Below are 17,209 nucleotides of genomic sequence, written 5' to 3' on the forward strand. Positions count from 1 at the left end.
GTGGTGTCCATAGTGATTTTTCCATTCTCATTTTTTATTCTCTTTGTGTGTGTAGACTCTCTTTTTTTCTTGATAAGTCTGGCTAGGTGTTCATCAGTTTTGTTAATTTTCTCTAAGAACCAGCTCCTGCTTTCATTGATTCTATTATTTTATTCATCTCAATTTTCTTATTTCTGCTCTAATCTTTATTGTGTCCCTCTTTCTACTGACTTTGGGCTTCATTTGTTCTTCTTTTTCTAGTTTCATTAATTGTGAGTTTAGACTGTTCATATGGGATTGTTCTTTCCTGAGGTAGGCCTGTATTGCAATATACTTCCCTCTTAGCATGAGCTTCACAGATTTTTGTGGTGTTGAATTATTGTTGTCATTTGTCTCCATATATTGCTTGATCTCGTTTTTTATTTAGTCATTCATCTATTGGTTATTTAGGAGCATGTTGTGAAACCTCCATGTGTTTGTGAGCTTTGTCATTTTCTTTGTGTAATTTATTTCTAGTTTCCTACCTTTGTGATCTTAGAAGCTGGTTTGTAAAATTTCAGTCTTTTTGAACTTACCAAGGCTCTTTTTGTGGCCTAGTATATGCTCTATTCTGAAAAATGTTCCATGTGCACTTGAGAAGAATGTGTATCCGACTGCTTTTGGGTGGAGAGTTCTGTAGATATCTTTTAGGTCTATCTGTTCTAATGTGTTGTACAATGCCTCAGTCTCCTTACTTATTTTTTTTCTGGTTTATCTGTCCTTTGGAGTGAGTGGAGTGTTTAAATCTCCTAGAATGAATGCATTGCATTCTGTTTCCCCTTTTAATTCTGTTAGTATTTGTTTCACATATGTAGGTGCTCCTGTGTTGAGTGCATAGATGTTTATAATGGCTATATTCTCTTGTTGGATTGACCCCTTTATCTTCATGTAAAGTCCTTCTTTGTCTCTTGTAACTTTATTTGTTTTAAAGTCTATTTTGTCTAATACAAGTACTGCAATACCTCTTTTTTCTCCCTATTAGTTGCATGAAATATATTTTCCCATCCCTTTCACTTTTAGTCTGTGTATATTTTGGGTTTGAAGTTAATCTCTTATAGGAAGCATATAGTTGGAGCTTGTTTTTCTATCCATTCAGTGACTCTATGTCTTTTGATTGGTGCATTCAGACCATTTGCATTTAGGGTGATTATCGATAGGTATGTAATTATTGGCATTGCAGGTTTAGATCTGTGGTTACCAAAGGTTCAAGGGTAAGGTATTATTATCTAAGGGTCTAACTTAACTCACTTAGTATGCTATTACAAACACAAACTGCAGGTTCTTTTTTTTCCTTCCTTTTCTTCCTTCTCCCTTGTTTATATATTAGGTATCACATTCTGTACTCTGTCTATCCCTTTTAATTACCTCTTGTCACAGCTATTTAACCTTAGGCATACTTCCATCTGGAGAAGTCCTTTCAAAACACACTGTAGAGATGGTTTGTGGTAGGTAAATTCTCTCAGCTTTTGCTGATCTCAAAATTGTTTAATCCCTCTTTCAAATTTAAATGATAATCTTGCCAGATAGAGTGTTCTTGGTTCAAGGCCCTTTTGCTTCCTTACATTAACTATATCATGCCACTCATTTCTGGCCTGTAAGGTTTCTACTGAGAAGTCTGAAGATAGTCTGATGGGTTTTCCTTTATTTGTGATCTTATTGATCTCTCTGTCTGCTTTCAATAGTCTGTCCTTATCCTTGATATTTGCCATTTTAATTATTGTATGTCTTGGTGTTGTCCTCCTTGTGTCCCTTGTGTTGGGAGGTCCATGCACCTCCATGGCCTGAGAGACTATCTCCTTCCCCAGATTGGGGAAGTTTTCCACAATTACTTCCTGAAAGACACTTTCTACCCCTTTTTCTCTCTTCTTCTTCTTTTGGTACCCCCATAATACAATATTGTTCCATTTGGATTGGTCACACAGTTCTCTCAGTATTCTTTCATTCCTAGAGGTACTATTTTTCTCTCTGTGCTTCAACTTCTTTGTATTCCTCTTCTCTAATTTCTGTTTCATTTATCATCTCCTCCACTGTATCTAATCTGTTTTTAATAGCCTCCATCGTGTTCCTTAATGACTGGCTCTCTGTCCTAAATTTGTTCCTGAGTTCATGAATATTTTTCTGTACCTCCCAGAGCATGTTGATGATTTTTATTTTGAAATATCTTTCAGGGAAACTTATTAGTTCAGTCTCACTCAACACTTTTTCTGGTGTTGAGATTTTGGTTTCAACCAGGTTCCTTTGATGTTTCATATTTGTATGTGGCACCCTCTAGTGCCCAGAAGCTCTACATTCTGGAGCTGCTCAGCCCCTGGAGTGATGTCAGGGTTGTAGGGGCATGTACTCGTGCCTGGAGGGGAGGAAAGACCTGTTTCCTTCTTCTCTGCTGCTATGCCTGTCTCTACTGTCAGACCAGTGGGCCGAACACACAGTGTAAGCCTCTATACTTTTTGTTTGTAGCTGTTGTAGGCAAGGCTTCCCTCTGGCTAGCCTGATGCCAGGGCAGGGATTGCCAGCTTTTAGGCCAGGTGCAGGCTGGCTGGGAGGAAGTTGCAGCAGGCTGCATATCATGGTGGAGGGGGGGGGGTGCTTAGAGCTGCGTAAACACCCAGGGGCATGGAGCACCTGAAGATCTTGAAAGTTCTCAACCTTCTGGGCAGAGTGCACCTGGACAATATTGTCTACCTGTCCTTTCTCCTGAGCAGTAATCTCTGTGCAATCCTTGCCCCTTTAGCAGCCCTCTTGCTTTTAGGAAGTCTCTCAGACTGCCCGCCCAGATTAGCTGGATATGAATCCTTGTTTTCCACAAGCAGCTGGAATCTCAGTCTTTCCAGGTACTCTGCCCATCTTAGCTTTCCAACCCCACTAATCACCAGAGCACCAAGCAATGTAGGTTCATGCTCCCAGAGAATATCTCCAGGGCTAAGTGTTCAGTAGTCCCAGGTCTCCTCTCCCTCCCTGCTCTCTTTTTCTTCCTCACACCAGTGAGCTGGGGTGTAGAAAGGGCTTGGGTCCCACCAGATCATGGCTTTGGTACGTTACCCTGTTCCGTGAGGTCTGTTCTTACCTCTAGGTTTATGCAGTTTGGCCCAGTCTTCTTTCCTGTTGCTCTTTCAGGATTAGTTGTATTAATTATGCTTTGTATTACATGTCATTTTAGGAGGAGGTCTCTGTCTCATAGCTCATGCTGCAATCTTTAATCCTCTCTTTTTGCTTTTCTTCTTTCCACTGTCTAAAATAAAATACCTCCTGAATTGATAAAATTTCATGATCTTTCAAGATCCAGTGCAAATGCCATTTCTGCCAGAAAACCATTCTGTTCTTATGAACTTCTTTTCTTCTCTCCTTGGACAATAGATTTTTACTGATGTTAGGGAAAGTATTAGTTACTGGAAATACAGCTGTGAATAACTTAGCAGCAGAAATTTCCTCCTTTAGGATCCTTAAGCCCAGGGAGAGGACAAAAAGTACAATAGTGTACAAAGAGTGCTATGATGGAAGAACTGCAAGGGTCTATGGGGACCCATAAGAAAGGAATCTGGCCCAGCCTTGACCAATAAAAAAGGATTCTAAGAAATAGTGACATCTAGTTCATTATTTGTAGCAACAAGTAAGACAGATAGTGCAGTCTGCTTGTCCAGTAACATACAGATTTGGGGGCAGGGGATTGGGGAAAATCTCTTTATGATGACTTATACTCTCTCCAAATTTCCATTATATTTCACTCCTGGTCCCTCTTTGCATTTGCCATATTGTCTCACAGGTTTTTAGTTTATTCTCACTCAACCAAAATTTATATCAGTGCTGCCACCCCAAAAAATAAAAAGACATAATGCAAATCGCTAACATTTAAAAAAAAATTTTAATCTAGTAGCCACAGTAAGAAATGTTAAAAAGAGGGGAATTAATGTTAATAATCAGTTTTATTTAACCCATTTCAAACAATTTTCCTTCAACACATAATCTGCATGTAAATTAATGACATGATTCACATTCCATTTTTTGCACCAAATCTTTGAAACTTGACACATATTTAGCAGTGTATTAAATCTTCATACAGACCAGTCACATTTCACGTGCTTAGTAGCCACATTTGGGCAGTGACTACTGTATTGGACAGCAGAGATACAGATAAGTACCATGAGAGTAGATATTATTACTTCCCTCAACTTTTAATCTCTTTTACTTATTCAATGATTGTTGAATTGCAGCTATATTAAATGAAAATATATATCAGAGTAGCTGTAGGACATTCAAAAATTCCTTAAAGAATATTTAATTGATTCATTAAATAAAAATCAGCCATGTCTGTGTAATGTTTGCCAGTTTTGCTGCTGAAAGATCATCTTTCTTCTCTTCAAAGGCTTTTGGAAAACTGAGTGCATCTTCATAAAGGGCAACTATGCTAGGTTCATTTGCGCTGTGTACATGGAATTAGGAAGCTTTGTGACTACATCTGACTTGGTTGTTCTTCCCAAGGCTTTCCAACTTCTGCCTTTCCAGAAGAGGTTCTGATCTGATGAGTATAGATCAATATAGAATTCATCTGATTTCATGTTAGGGCCGTTTGTCCTCTTTTCAGTAAACTCTACCATCTCCCTGACAAGTGGATGTTCTGGATTAGTGAAGGGATCTGGGGATCACAGGCTCCTCCCAGCCAGATAACCACACTCAGGAAGCACAAGCATTGGAGTGTTTCTCCTTTCCCAATAGTCTCTGTGCAGAGGGAAGTCTACCTTTTCTACAAGACGGAGCCCTTGGTAGTCCCTCTGTGCTACCTGAATAAATGAGTCAGAGAATCACAGAACACTAGAGCTGGAAGTGATCTTAAAAATCATTTTATTCACACTTCTACTACCTCCTCTCCCAAGTTCTTACTTTACAAATGAGGAAGTAGTCATAATGCTATATTTCCTTTGATACTGAAGGCAGAATTGAGGACTTGCTTTGGACGTCCCCTAGAAACACATTTTCTATAAAAGTGTGGTCAGACCAGACTGAATGCATGCTATATCCTACAGAATACTTATTGGGCATGTGGCTTATGTATTTGCAACTATGCAAAATAATTCTGCACAGATTCTCTTCCTCGAAATAGTCAGGGTTTATGTATTCTTGAGGCATAGAATGTGTCTCTTTAAATGGATTCTCCCATTTATTATAAATTTCCTAAAATAAGAAAGATCCCCACTGCGTATGGATTTCTTTTTCAGTTCCTCCCACTGTACTCCCAGCTGTGGCTACTGAAGAGCTCCCAACAGATTGTTCAGCTTTGCCTAATTCCTGAATCATTAAGATTCAGGCCTGGTGGTATATTGGAAACTAGCTCTCCATCAGCAGGAATAAGAAAATGAGTCTGTAGCCCTATGCCAGGTGTCCTCTTCCTCCCAAGGGCTGCATTAGTACCAGACTGAGTTTTCTTTCTCTAATCACATTCCCCCTTTACCCTCTGCATTTCCATTCCATTCTACTGGAGAACTATCACCCTTCTGCGCTTGTTGTGTCAAACCCCAAGGCCAAGCTCTGTTGTCTAGGGCTCTGAGCCTCCTCCTGGCTCCTGCAGATCTCTCCCTCTGGGGTCTAGAGCCTATTCCTAGCATCATCAGGTACTGGCTGCTGCCCTGCTTAAACCCCAGTGGAACTCCCGGACAGCTTGGCTCAGTTCTGTCACCCAGTGCTAGGTATCAAGCTAATTCCTCCTTTAGCCTCCCTTGTTTGCCTACCTTTAAATAAGACCTTTTGGAAATCTGTCCCAAACTAGAGGAATCTAGAGGGGTAACTGTGGATCTAACAACTTGGACTTCAGGCTCTCTTCCCTAGGAATAATCACATGGTCCTTAGGATTATTCCTCCATGCCTAGATTTCCTTATTTCCAAATAGCTGCTTCCTTTCCACTTTTCTACTGCAAAGGATACAGCATGCCTCAAGCTGAAGGTATGCAAAGTATGATTCTGGCCAATTTTCAGAATCAGAATAATAATACTTGTTTGTGTTATAGTGTCTTATTTCAGTGGAGCCTGGGAAGTTTTTTTGCAGGGTTATTATACATTTAGTGTGTTTGATGGCTGCCTCATGAAGAAAAGCTAATCATATATGTAATTTTAAATATCTAGTTTAAAAGACACTATCAAAATTTTAGTTATGGCACAGGGTCTCATAAAATGAGAAAAGAGATTCTAATGCTGTGATTTCTGTTTATGCAGAAAATCACAGATATTCTGGTTGGTTAAAAATGAATGGAAACATGTCATATATGTATTGTTAACTTATTTTCTTCTTTTGGTTTCACAGATTTTATTTTTTGCTTTTGAGAGGCTAAGAAACCCACTCTACAAAGTCTAGATAGATGTTTTGAGGTACAGAAATCTCTATTATCAGATCTGCACACACTAGAGCACACACTGACTCCATATATTAGCCTGCAGAGACTGCATCTTATATTACGCTGCATCAAAAAAATGTTTATATAGTCATCTTGAAAATTGTCAGACAATATATCACTTGAAGGCTGTCATGTAAAGTAAAACATTAAGAAGAATATTTATGGAGTTTTTATGCTGTCCTAGCATTACAACTCCAATAAATCATTCTGCAGCATGCACCCCTCTTTCCTCTCTGCCTTTGTAAAAGTTGTGCAGCCCAAGAGTTGATTAGAACTTGGAAAGTCACAAGCCTGAGAGAATCCTGAATTTGAGAGTGATGATTGCCATTCTGTGGGGGATGTTACTACCCAGCCTGTGAGCACCAAACTGCACCTTTCCCCTATGCACACTTTGCATACCCCTAGTATGAAATTAAAACTCGGTTGTAATGGGAAAATGTCTACAAAATGTAAAGAGCATTCCAATTCCCAAATAACACTAGAAACTGCAACTTAAAAAGATATCAGGTGGCACCAGTCATTTTGACAGAGTACTGACACTGAACAGTTAGAGTTATCACACTAGCAGTTTGGGTTAAAGAAGTGCTGTTAAGTAGGTAAAGAGTTTATCATGTAGTAACTGTGAAGTCTGCTCTTTCTCATGCTTTCTTGGTCTGTGTTGATTCCTATGTCAGGCCCTCTGCTGCCCCCAGTTAAGGGGTAAGAAGTCTAAGCAAACCTTTCATTCTGACAGACACTTTTAAGGGGGAAATGAAATAGTGAATAGCATTTCCAGGTGCAATTTCTAACATTCCATCCATGGGGGCAACATTGTTGACTTAGAATTCAAAAGTACCTGTTGTTATGTTTTAACTTTTTACCTTGGATATATTGTGAATTTGCTACCTGGTGCTCACTCAGAGATGCTAATGTATTCACAACTAAGAAGGAAAAGAAAAGGAAATGGACTTGGGTTTTGAGTATCATTAACACTCCATCCAGAGCTTTTGCAACAGGGACCCCTGGCCAACATAACAGACAGATATGTAGGGCAGAGGAGGGTGCTACCCAGCTAGCTCCCCATCTTTATTTGAATTTTGTCTCTGTATATTAAGCCTTGCAAAAGTGATAATGATAGGTGCAGTCTTTGCTTTTCTCATTCTTCTTCCATGTGTAGTTATTCTTTTATACAATGATAGGAATGGATGTCCTCCTCTCATTTGAAAATCTATCTTCTCATCAAGGATAGTAAGTACAAAATGCAAAGTGCCATCACAATACTAAAAGAAAGAAATTAGCATCATACATAAAAGGAAGCTAAATGTGACACAAATATTCATTCCTTACAGTTTACTTCATGCTTAAGGAAGCCACACATAAATAAAAAGCATTTTTCTATAATGCCATGAATGAACATTGTGACATCCAAGTCAGATCTGCAAAGAGGACATTATGACTAATCTACAATTCAGGGTAGAGAGTATGATGCATACTGTTATGACGCTGCATGAGAATCTTGTATGTTTCTAACTGCTGGTTAATGCGTTTACTTCCTCAATTAAAACACATCCCTTGGCTTTCCATATTTTCCTTAAGTAAACATTGCTTTTTTTTTTAAATTGCCATGTGTTTCAAACTAATATCCTTAGATCAAGATTCAATTTAGGTAAGTGAACATTGTTATCAAATTTATTGCATTTACCTTAAAAAACAAAGTGGTACAATGTAATTTCCATATGTAATATAAAATTGCTCAAATAATCTGAGTTTATATTTACTAATTTGCATATTACTCATAAATGGCACAGAAATGGAAAGGGTGGCTATGTTACCTAGAAATAAAGCTGAAGATAAAAGATAACTTAGGGCCTTTCAGCACAAGGGCCAGTTTTGTGATCCGAATGGAGTTCTTTGATTTTTCTGAGTTTGCTTGTTTCTAAAATAAAGATCAGATAACACCCATACCCTTACTCCCATATTATTATAGAAATTGTGTAAAGAACCTGGCTAAGTTATCGTGTCATAGCATTATCCTCATGGACTCTCCTACTATTCTGTCAGGTTCTAGAAAGCAGACTATGGCTCTATATTCTGTGCACCTAATGTAGTGATTGGAATACAATGGATATTCGATAAGGATCATGGAATTTAGAATGCAAGTTCTTGGCTTTGGAGTCCTGCAGACCTAAGATCAGGCACAGGTTATGCCATACATGATCCAGATGACCTTGAGCAAGTTACACAATTTCTTTGTGCATTGGTTTTAGCATCTGGAAAAAAAAAAGAGGGTTACTTCTTAGGGTGATTTTCAACTTTAAGGAAGAATAATTTACATTTAAAGAACTGGCACATTTTCAGGGCTCAACACCTGTGACTTCTTTCTCCCCTCCCTGCTCTCTCCATTGTTACAATAGGGATTGGGATTCAAATCTAAATGAGAGAAATTTGCTAATACATGGATCTCCCATCTTTCTAGCAAAAATTCTTTCTTTCCTTTGATATAAAGATACTGTGGATAAAATGAGAGTTCCTGTGGCCAGGATTCTCACCTGGCCCTGGTTGACTAGCTCACTGCACACCTGTGGGCAATACATGGCTATTGACTCTGTAAAAAGAGTTCCTCCCAGTACTTTGCATGCAACATGGTGGCAGGGCTGAAACGCTGCAGGAGAGCAGAGGCTGGAGTGGTGGCAACACCGAGGACAGAGGCCCAGAGGATGGCTGTATGGGACAACTGTGCAGAGAGGCCCATAGGATGGCTGTGCAGGATGGCTGTACGGACAGAGAGACCCAGAGGATGGCTGTGTGGACAGGGGCCCAGAAGCAGAGACCAGCTTGCTGCATGCAGACTCGCTCTGAGTGAATGGGATTTTAGTGACTGACCTGCCACCTGGAAATAAAGTTGGGTATAACCCTTTCACCCCAAGAACGTTTTGCTGTCATTTTCTTTCGTCACACTGAATCCATAGTGAACTTGCCCAGGGCTGAAAGCCATTGGCAAGACAATTGGCGTAGTTGACAGGATTCATTGTTGACTAAGGAAAAGGACATGCTGCCCTTATGGGAGGGTGGCTTCAGGGGCTGCCCCTGTGAATGGGGAACTAGTGGATCATCCCCCAATGGGTATGTGGTCTGAGGTGGCTTGCCTCCTAGAGGACTGGACCCCAACTCAGGACTGGAGGCAAGTGGAGGTGACACCTGAGGGTGTAGAGGTGGCTCTTGGTATAATAAGTAGATCCTTTGAGAAGCAGAGTGCCCATGAGGCAGTGGGGACTGTGGGTTGGCTGCTTCTCACAGTATTAAAAAGTCTACAGAGGAGACCCAAGAAATGGCTGCATGAGAATGCAAGCTGCAAAGCTCTGTGGATTCCTTGAGGAAGGAGATGGCATTGATGCGGGAGGAGGCGGCACCAGAGTGCCAGCAGCAAAGTGCCATTGGAGATGAGATGGCAGCACTGCCAGGTGTTCTGAAGAAGGAAGAGGCTATCAAGGAAAAAGATGAACTCCTGAGGGAAGCACAGGTGGAGGTGGTGCGAGAATGTCAGCTGCGAAGCATTGAGCTGAAGGTAAGAGACCTTCTGAAGACTGAGCTGGCATTGTTGCGAGGCACAGTAGCAGAGGAGGCACTTGGAGGAGGGGAGAGAAAGGTGCCATCAGTCCCAGAAATGGAGAAGCTGGGGAAGGATGAAGGGGTGGTGCCGGAGGCACTGGCCCCTCCTGTATTGAAAGCACACCCAGTGGTTGTAAAGAAAATAAAGACCCAGCAGCTGAAAGTTTCCCAAGGAGAGGAGCAGCCCCCTCTCCAGGTCATGGAGCACTCTATGCTCCGCCCCTATACTCAGGCTGAGCCGGTGGCTATGGGACTTAGGGGTGGATGGAATTGTTCTTTCAGGATCAGAGATGGGAAAGCTGTCTTCCCTGACAATGCAGCCCACCTTGAGGCAGGGATTACAAAATGTGAGGCGACACATACAGTAATTGAAGCAAGGAGAACCCAGAAAGAAATAAGACCTGTTACTCATAGGAGGAATTTGAGGGGCCTTGTGAGGGTTACGAGGACCCAAATGTGAGTTGATTTGATATGGGCAGGAGTAGATGGAAGGAAATTAGATGGGAAGCCAAATAGGATCTTACTGGAGCTATGGCAACAACTGGAACCAGAGCAGCAATTTCAGCTATTAAGACCAAAGAGGCAGAGGGCAGAGACAGAGCCACGAGTCCAGCCTGTGTGTCTGCAAGACTTTGCTGGAGAGGCTGGAGAACAATGTTCGAGCTTCCTTGCACAGGGACCATTGCAGAGGACTAAGGGCACATAGGTTGAGAGGACAGAATCCTGGAGGGGTGGAATGTGGATAAAATGAGAGTTCCTGTGCCCAGAATTCTCACCTGGCCGTGGTTGACTAGCTCACTGCACACCTGTGGGCAATACATGGCTGTTGATTCTATAAAAAGAGCTCCGCCCAGTGCTCTGGATGCGACACAGTGGCAGGGCTGCAAGGCTGCAGGAGAGCAGAGCAGAGGCTGGAGTGGTGGCAGTGCTGAGGACAGAGGCCCAGAGGACGGCTGTGTGGGATGGCTGTGAAGGACAGCTGTGCAGACAGGGGCCCAGAAGCAGAGACTGGCTCGCTGCCTACAGACTTGCTCTGAGTGAATGGAATTCTAGTGACTGACCTGCCACCTGAAAATAAAGTTGGGTGTAACCCTTTCACCCCAAAGAATGTTTTGCTGTCAATTTCTTTGGTCACTCTGAATCCATAGTGAACTTGCCCAGGGCTGAAACCCATTGACAAAACAGATATAAAGAGAATTTGCCTAGGATCAGGAAAGTGAGTAGGCAGAGAAGGGAGAAGAAAGAAAGAAGGAAAAAGTCTGATTTTTGCCTTTGGAAATTTGACAGGTGGTTAGAGATGCTTTCCTGCCAAAGTAAACGCTGTGGAAGTCATGCAAAGCTGTGAGGCAGGTGCTGTGGATTTGTACTACTTTGCCTCTTCATGGTTGAATCTCGAAGTTATGGGTGGAGTAGTTTGAGTCTAGTTGGTTGGGCCTTTGAGGAGCTAAAAGTTCTAAAGAGATACACTTTCTCATTCAAAATGAAAATAAGTTTATTCCATTGTTCTGGTCATTGAGGTAATCCATATACACATTATACCAGTATGAATTAGGTACAAGAAAAAAATAAGGTAAAATAATCTCTTATAAAACCCATAGTCTGAGATACTCACTCTTAACATTTTGGATTGTATATAGCTTTGACGTTTTTTTTCTGATAATATAGGAGAAAATTGAATTATAGGTTATAACATAACTTACTCTTTCCTTTTTCAATAAATATATTATGGAGAGATTGCTATGTCAGTAAAGGACCTACATAATCATTTCTAATGGCTTCTATTGTATGTTAATGTCAGTTTTTGTTTGAACTCTTCTTTATTGAGCATTTTGGTTCTTTCAAGTTTTACTTTCATGTAAATAAGTTGTGAACTGTAAAAATACAACTTTGATATTAATCTGATTTATACTCTGATACATAATTTTGGATTACATTTTTAGTGACTTTTTGGCTCTGAGAGAGGACATATTTAGAATTCTAATTTGTTTTGCCAGACTGCCCTATTTTTGAGCCACTTTTCCTTTCCACCAGGGAAATGTTTAATGGATTCAAGCGCTAGCATATATGCACGGTAATAATGAAATACCCTTTGGTGTTTGTAAAATGCTTTCACATTCATTGAATCATTTGGCCCTTATAACTATCCTGTGAGGTAGGCAGGGAGCTATAATACATAGTTGAGTAAATTGAGGCAAGTTAGTACATGCTCTTCCTTAATGGTCCCACAAGTGCTGCTTGCAGTTTGCCTTTCATTATCTCTTCTTGAAGGTAGGATGATAGTTCAATATATTTATAGTTGAGATGTATTATTTAGAAATCTGTGATCTCTACTAAAAGAAAATAGCTGGTGCCAATTGGCCTTTAATTTGCATATAATTTGCATCTAGTTCCTTGGATGTCCTTGTGTGCGGAAATCCTCTTACATGTTTTTGAGTAAAAGTAACACTCAGGGCTCTAAGGCTGGCAATGTTGAGATACTTTGTTTCTGGGAAGAGTAGCTTAATCATGCAGTGCCACTGCCTTGGAGGGCCACCTTCTCAATGGATTTTCTTACTAATAATGCTGGCATTTCAAAAACACTCATGTAACTTATTTTCCTTTTAATACCCTGGTCATAGCCTGGATAACAAACCCTTCATTTAATACCCATACCACAGCTGAGACAAGTCTGGAATATTCAAGCAATATACTATTAAAAGAAAATCAAAAAGGGATGCATGTCCTGCTGTAGTACTGTTGGGAAGGAATTTGGTTTGGAGACTCAGGGAAGTCAGAGTGAAAGGTAAGAAAGGAATTCTTTAAAGCAAGAATAGCAGAGAATGGCAGCTATCTTGCAGGCAGCAGAGAGCAAGGAAGAGCAGAGGGAGGAAAGAAGCTCATTGAACCCCTGCTCGGCATAGGGCACATCCCTTGCCAACTCTTAAAGTCAGGGTCGTCTGCCATCCAGTGTATTCTTGAATCTGCATGGCATGGGGACTAAGCCCCTACCACCCCAGGATTTGGGGGAGCTGCAGAGCACTAAATAGAGTGAGATTATGTTCTAAGAACTACCCAAAGGCAAAGAAAGGAGATTTTCAGGCAGGATACTAAGGAGCATGATTGTGCAATCCTGTCTGGGTCACCCAGAAGATGGGAATTTGCAAGTCCAAATTAGCAATCTCAGCAGCTCCTCCCTACTTATCAAGAGTAGAACAAAGACAGAGGGAAGACTTATGCTTAAATCCAGAGAATAAAATGAAATAGCAAAGTGACAATGAAGTTTACCACTAGAAGAGCGCAGAGACAGAACATGATAAGGTAAACGGTAAGAAGTCTTTACTTAAGGCCAAAAGTGCACACTTGAAGAAAGGAGAGTATGGACAACCTCAGAGAGGAGGTACACTTAAGGGTTAGGGTTTAGGGTTTCATAGGGACTTTCGGGTAGGGATCAGCTTAAGGCATGATGTATACAGGTGATTCATAATTCCTTTGAAATTTTGTCTTAAGAATATGGTTATTTAGGTGACTGTGTTGGTCCAAATTTTGGCATTTTTATCCACATAGGTTCATCTACACTTCAAAAGTCTATCTCCTGTCCTGGTCACAAAGCTACTTAATTGATTAAGGGGCTGGAAGAAGACAAAATCAGCCTATAGATAAACAATAAGCTGGGCCTTTTTCACAGGCTAAGTAGATTTTACAATGGCATGACTCTTGTCCCATTTCCCTGCCCCACCTACTTCTCTGTAGGGCAGAGAAGTCCTTTATGGCTAATCTTTGGCCTTGGAGACCTGATCTAAAGGTACAGTGAAGACATGGGCTGCACTCTGATGTTTTTCTTTAACTGGGGAATTGTTTTTAGTCTGGGGAATATCCGGACATTCCAAGTTACTGCTGGCCTTTAAAATTTCAATTAATTAACTAATTAACTCTGTGAGTCCTTTCTGACTCTCTGGTTTTGTCTGGTTAACTCTTTGAGTCCCTCTTAGTGGGCTTTACTGGCTTTATTCTCTCTCCACCCTGCTCATGTCTGCCCTTCTGCCTAACAGTAGTACTACTACAGACATTGGAGACTAATGTTAATCATGATTCTCTCACTGATTAAGGTACCCATAAACAATCATATTAAAATTGTATTAATTAATAAAATGTATGGTTCTCTGGAGTCTATATGTGGGCCACACATAATAACCTTAGAATCTCTACTGGAGGTAATACGATTTTAAAAACTATATCTTACTTTCTTAGGTTACTATGCTTTCTTCATAAAAACCTGTTCTTTCCTGAGTCTTTCTTCGTCTTAGCAGCCAGCACCCAACACCATGTTCCTCTACACCTAGACTCCCCAAAGAGTAGATTGAGAGGCTAACACATACTACTAAATGAATTCAGGCCCTCTCCCCAACAGTTGCATCTAACCTCAGCTCTCAGTCAACACCCTGGTTCTGTCCAGACATCACAAGAACAGCCATGTTTCTATGTAAGTCAGTATAACACATCTACAACAGAAAGATAAACCTGCAGAGAACTTAGGGGGGAAGACCTCCCGTCCCTTCTCTTTTCTGTTTCCCTCAACCTCTTTCTAATGTCTGATGTTTCTTTTTCATTTGCTGAAAGAAAGAACTTCAAGTCCTATATTATTTTGTGTTCTAAGGGATTCTATGACTTGAAAAAAACTTTCTGTATCTTAAACAGTTGATAGGAGACACTAGCTAACACACATAAATCAATATGCATCTGGTCTTCTGTTCCCTGGAAGTACAGGGATACTGTGTCCTTGTGCAGCAGAGAATACACAGCAATTGCTGAGCAAAGTACTCGGACACAAGTTCTTCCAGTTCTTAGCAGAGGATGAGAGAGAACAGAATAACAAAGACGATTTTCTGAATAAGGGGCTCCTGAGATGAGATAGAAAACTGGGATTTCATGCAGAATGTAAGATGAGATTAAAAGAAAGAAATTGGTATTAAAAGAAGGAAATTGCTTTCTGTAAAACCATATAAAAGTTTCACAAGAGGATAAGTGAGATTTTCAGTTTGTATCTCATGATGCTTTGTAGTCAAAATTGTGGCGCTGTGAAAAGAGGAATGCCTCTGTCTCATTTGATATTTTAACAGAAAACCTTTCCTCAGTTTCCCCATTTTTAAGTCCAACAAAAGTTTGTTCATCTGTCACCGGTCAAAAAATAAACTGTTGTACCCTGGGACTTAGAGTGTGCATTTAGTGCTCCATAGTTCTAGGGCTAAGCATAAGTAGGGTTTGGCTCTTACTGTGTGATTTGAGGAACAAAAAAAGGACTCTACTACTTGATTTTTGGTGTTCATTCTTTCTGTCTGTGCCTGAATTTCTCAATAATAGATGCACCTTCTGAGACTGTTGAAAGTTTGTGACATGTTAGGCACAAAAGGAAGGAAGGGAAGAAGGGAGGGAGGGATGGACCAAGGTCAAAGGTAATATTTCAGGCTTATCAGCAAATACCTTAGAGAAATTAGTCCTGTAGTCAAACAGGAGCCTCAGCAAGATGGATGTTGGGATAAGAGTTGAGACCCTGAGAGGGGACACAGGTCAGCTACATCAGCAATTTTGCTAGAGGTTGATCAGGCCAGACCTCTCAGGATTATATGAACTCTGAGAGGACAAAAAGGAAGTGAAAATATCCAATTTAGGAGACCCATTTGGTCTGTTCCCTTACTCCAGTACTGAATTAATGCTCTGCAGCTCTGTCTCCACATTCTGCCTCAGTGACCCCTCATCACTAATGTTTTTAAAACTCTATGTTTTTTATTAGTTTGGGCTCTTGAATAGCATCTTTTCCAAAACTACACTGTGGAAAACCCCGTTTCCATACAAATAGTAATGAATGGAGCATTTTTCACAATCATCTTGATATAAAGCATTGCTGCGTTGTCTTTTGTACACTTTTCCTGTCAGTTCGTAAAAGCCTGCCTGGGTTTATGGGCTCCTCTTAACCCCAGCTCCAGGACCTACTCAACCCTCAGCCCCAGGAAATCTCTCCAAGGTTAGGTACAGCACATAGTGATACCCATCCTAGCCTTAGGAGAGAGCTGGATTCTAGCTTTGATGATGTATGGTCTAACACTTTTACTTTGGCAGATTGATTCCCCAATCTGCAGCAAAGTAGCTGTATTTATACGAGGAGGATTCATTCATTCTTACTAAGCATGTACTGTGCAGCGGGCACTATGAGTCTAAAGAACCCTGAACTCCTTTTCTGATCCTAAGTCCTCAAGCTTTGTCTTCCAGCGCAGGGTAGGGCTTGTCCCTGAGTCCAACTTGCTGCTCCCGATCATGATACGGTCTCTGCATCCAGTCAAAACATGCCTTATTTCACAATGAGTATTCAAGGCTCTGTATCCAACCCTCTTGAAGACTGGATTTTCTCTATTTAATTTCCAGCCCCACCATGATCATTACTACTGTGCCCCTACCTGCTATACCCTGCTTTTTCACTACTATTGGAACTTTTCTTGCTGTCCTTTTCCTGCTTCAAAGGACACTTCGGCCTCTGACCCAGAGTTCCTGAGATTCTGGACTCTGCTTTTGCCATTGGTTGGTCAAGGTCTTGATCCCTGAATGACCAGCCTTCCAGTTATCCACCCAGCCTTCCTTCCATGCTGCAGACAGGCTCCACTGGGCATGCTTAGTGCTAACTTTCCACAACAGAATGATTCTGCCACATACTAATCCCAGTGCTGACAGAAATCTGATTAAATACGCCAACCAAAAAATAGAAAATGCTTATGGCACATCTTCAGGCAAAACAGCATACTTGGGTGGGTTTGTTTTTGCCGCTTATCTAAATAGAAATGCCAAACAGCAAACACTCCCTCTTCTAGCTGGTAACAAACCAAAGGGGGACTACTAACAACCACCTTTCTGTGGTCCCATCATCCTCTTTTTCTGTTTTCCTGTATTTTTGATTCTGTGTCAAATATCTGTCTGTGTGTAGCCTTTACATCTCCTAAGCATTGACTCTCTGTGGATCTTTGGTTTTAGAAACATGCACACATATATATGCAATTAAATGCAGGCTTTGACTTTTCGCCTGGGAAACTGGAAGGATAAGGTGAGCTAAGCTTTTAATTACAAGTACCCATTCTGGGAAACAGGGAGTTTGAGCTTCCGACAGCTACTGCTGCTCAGCCTAATCCCATCTTTCAAGGAAGAAAAAGAAAAAACCCACATGAATCTATCTACAAAAATGTTGACTTAATATATTCGAC

The sequence above is a fragment of the Manis javanica genome, chromosome 3, assembly GCF_040802235.1.
Source record: "Manis javanica isolate MJ-LG chromosome 3, MJ_LKY, whole genome shotgun sequence".
In the NCBI taxonomy this organism is placed as follows: Eukaryota; Metazoa; Chordata; class Mammalia; order Pholidota; family Manidae; genus Manis; species Manis javanica.